The sequence below is a fragment of the Callospermophilus lateralis genome (assembly GCF_048772815.1).
Source record: "Callospermophilus lateralis isolate mCalLat2 chromosome 11 unlocalized genomic scaffold, mCalLat2.hap1 SUPER_11_unloc_2, whole genome shotgun sequence".
In the NCBI taxonomy this organism is placed as follows: Eukaryota; Metazoa; Chordata; class Mammalia; order Rodentia; family Sciuridae; genus Callospermophilus; species Callospermophilus lateralis.
This window is the reverse complement of record NW_027510154.1, coordinates 2,181,547-2,185,298: the sequence shown is the minus strand read 5'-3', so window position 1 is coordinate 2,185,298 and position 3,752 is coordinate 2,181,547. Positions and strand designations below refer to the sequence as shown.

Below are 3,752 nucleotides of genomic sequence, written 5' to 3'. Positions count from 1 at the left end.
ATTACTGGTGAATTGTTTTGATCATAATAGATTTGGTATTATTATTATTATTATTATTATTATTATTATTTGGTACCAGAGATTGAACTCAGGGTACTCAATTACTGAGCCACATCCCCAGACCTATTTTGTATTTTGAGAGACAGGGTCTTGCTGAGCTGCTTTTGCACCTCGATTTACTAAGGCTGGCTTTGAGCTCATGATCCTCTTGCTTCAACCACCTGAGTCACTGGGATTATAGGCATATTCCACCGAGCCCGGCTAGGTTTGGTATATTTCTTTTTTTCCATATTTCATGGTGCATTATACTTGTACATAATGGTGGGATTTGTTGTTATGTTTTCATACATATGTACAATATAGTGATAAAACAGCCAATATCATTCTCGAGTATTTCTCTTTTACCTACTTTCCTCTCTCCCCTGATCCCTTTCCTCTATTTTACTGATCTCCCTTTGATTATCGTGAGATTCCTTTCACACACACACACACCTTTCTTTTCCTTTTTCCTTTCTGGCTGCCACATACATTTTTAGCATGAATCAATTTTGGTTTCAAATGTAGGTCAACCATTTTCCCTTTACTCTTTTGTGTGTGGTTCTTTTTGCTAAGGCTTATTTCTGAACTCTTAATTAATTACCTGATATATTAGTGAAGCTGCTGCAACCTGACTCTGCTGGAAACCTAATTTCTTCCAACGTTGCCATTTAGCATCATCTTCAGTCTTTTTTTTTTTTGATGTGAATCCATATTTTATGCTTCAAATCCAGCCAAGAAGTTTGTTACAATCTTTTTCAGCTTTGCATCGGACTGTTCAGAGATCTTCCCATCAGCCCTGATATTGCCCAAGAGGGCTTGGTGTTGACTGATCACATGAGACAAGAAAGCATTCTCAAACTTGGTGATCTTGCTGGGCTCCAGTTTATCAAGATATCCCCTTACACTGGCATAGATAACGGCCACTTGTTCTTCAATAGCCATGGGAGAGTACCGTCCTTGCTTCAGCAACTCAGTCAGACGCACACCACGACTCAAGAGTTGTTGAGTGGCAGCATCAAGATCAGAACCAAACTGTGCAAAAGCAGCAACCTCACGATACTGAGCCAATTCCAACTTCATGGTACCTGCCACCTGCTTCATAGCCCTAGTTTGGGCAGCAGATCCGACTGGGGACACAGATAAACCAACATTAATAGCAGGGCAGATACCTTTATAGAACAATTCTGTTTCCAAGAAGATCTGTCCATCAGTGATGGAAATGACATTTGTTGGAATGTAAGCAGACACATCACCAGCCTGTGTTTCTATGACTGGTAAAGCAGTCAAGGAGCCACCACCAAAAGAATCATTCATTTTGGCTGCTCTTTCCAGCAGTCGGGAGTGTAGGTAGAACACATCACCAGGATTGGCTTCACGACCAGGGGGTCGGCGTAGCAACAGAGACATCTGACGGTATGCAACAGCCTGTTTGGATAAGTCATCATAGATGATCAAAGCATGTTTGCCATTATCTCTAAAATATTCTCCCATAGAACAGCCAGAGTAAGGAGCCAGGTACTGAAGTGGGGCAGCATCAGAAGCAGTGGCTGACACCACAATGGTGTACTTCATAGCATCTGCATCTGTAAGTCTCTTCACCAACTGGGCAACAGTGGATCGCTTTTGACTAATAGCAACATAGATACAATACAGCTTCTTTTTCTTATCAGTTTCATCATTGAAGCGTTTGTGGTTAATAATTGTGTCAATAGCAATCGATGTTTTCCCAGTCTGTCTGTCACCAATAATCTGCTAACGTTGACCACGTCCAATTGGCAGCAAGCTATCCACAGCCTTAATGCCAGTCTGCATTGGTTCCCTCACAGAGATTTGAGGAATGATTCCAGGGGCTTTCAGGCCCACTCGCCTATGGATCTTGGAACCAATTGGACCCTTTCCATCAATGGCATTACCAAGGGCATCTACTACACGACCCAACAGTTCCTCGCCAACTGGAACATCCACAATGGCTCCTGTCCTCTTAACAATATCTCCTTCTTTAATTAGTATATCATACCCAAACATGACAACACCAATATTGTCTGGTTCCAAGTTCAGAGACATACCCTTTAAGCCTGAAGAAAACTCTACCATTTCTTCTGCTTGAACATTCCTCAGCCCATGAACTCGGGCAATGCCATCACCAATACTTAAGACACGCCCAGTTTCTTCAAGGTCAACAGAGGTATCAGCTCCAAGAATATGCTCTTCAAGAATAGAGGACATCTCAGCAGTGCCAATCTTCTGAAGATGGGTGTTAGAGGCATGGAGGTTCCTTGCAGCAATGAAGGATGATCCCAAAGCATTTTTGGAGACCAGCCCGGCTCGCCGAGGGAGGGCACGGGCCACGGCCGCGGCGACGCGCACAGACAGCATCTTCGGTTTCTGCTCAGGCGGTTCCTCTGCAGCCGCAGTCTCCGGACTGACTGGGACCTCATCTTCAGTCTTTATAGCAGTCAAACTCTGCTAAGCCTTAAAGAGTCTCATCTGGTACATTCATATCAAAAATGAATTTTCTCCAGGCTTTTAGTATTCTCTCTCTAACACACACACATAATCACATTGCACCCACCATACATAACTCAGACATTCTTGTCCACAAAATTCCAACCACTATGATAATCTTGCACTTTGATAATTTTCTCCTTAACTCAGTATGACCACCATCTTACTTGAGCTTCATCTCCCTGTATAAGTGTGTTTTGTGCACCAGGCCTATAGTCATGTCTGAAATTAATACCTGAAAATGTTTAGTTTTTCTAGTTTTATACTCTTTTGTGTCAGAAAAACAAATCCAGTACAGTAGATCTATAACAGTTTAAAGTAAAAGTACTAAATTACTTATATCCTTGCCCATCAATAGTGGTAGAGGCACTTAGGTGAACTTACATAGAAACTGCAACATCTTACATACTCAACAACAATTTCATTGCCCATGGAACCCAAAATTAATTGAAAGAGTAAATCCCAAAATGGATATCTGAAAAATAAACTGGTCAAAATTAGTAAGGCAGTCAGACTTAAGTAATCATATATTTTACCAATAGCACTAGCTTAAAAGTATGGGTCTACATTAACTAGAAAAATACAAGTTAATGTCTAGAGTCATAAAAGTTTCTATTACAATCCAATAGGCAGTCTCCAATGATGCTTTAATATTATATGATAGTTGTGAAATGATTACAAATTAATAATGAACATAATCTATTTGCAGATTAAAATGTTCTTCCCTGTATTATCTACAAAGTTTAGATACACCTCAAAATGTCCTGGAAAAGAAATTTCTTAACTCTCATTAAAATGAACTGCCAGGTTTTTTCCTACATTTGACATGACACAGTGTCAAGATTTCTAGTCCTGAATACACACTTTCTATAGGGAAGAGACATTTTTCTTGGCAATTAACAGATCATTTATCTCATTTCATACAGCCAATTTTCATCGTAAGAATAGAAATGTTTATGTATTTATTCTCCTGACTTTAATCTGTAATCTAATTAGGGATCAACAAACTTTCCCTGAAAAGAGACTGATAATAAATATATTAGACTTTGTAGGCAAGTCTTCATTGCTACTCAAGTGCCAGTGTAGCACAAAAACAGCCTAGACTGTGGGTAAATAATATAAGCTTCTGTGTTCTAATAAAACTTTGTTTACAAAAGCAAGTGTTATTGTTGGACACCGTGGTGTGCTCCAACAGTCGCAACTACTCA

At 40.0% G+C, this 3,752-nt stretch overlaps 1 pseudogene; it reads right to left on the bottom strand.

The window, feature by feature from the left end:
- Nucleotides 1–740: 740 nt before the first annotated feature.
- On the bottom strand, nucleotides 741–2,462 carry LOC143387425 (ATP synthase F(1) complex subunit alpha, mitochondrial pseudogene; annotated as a pseudogene).
- Nucleotides 2,463–3,752: the final 1,290 nt, after the last annotated feature.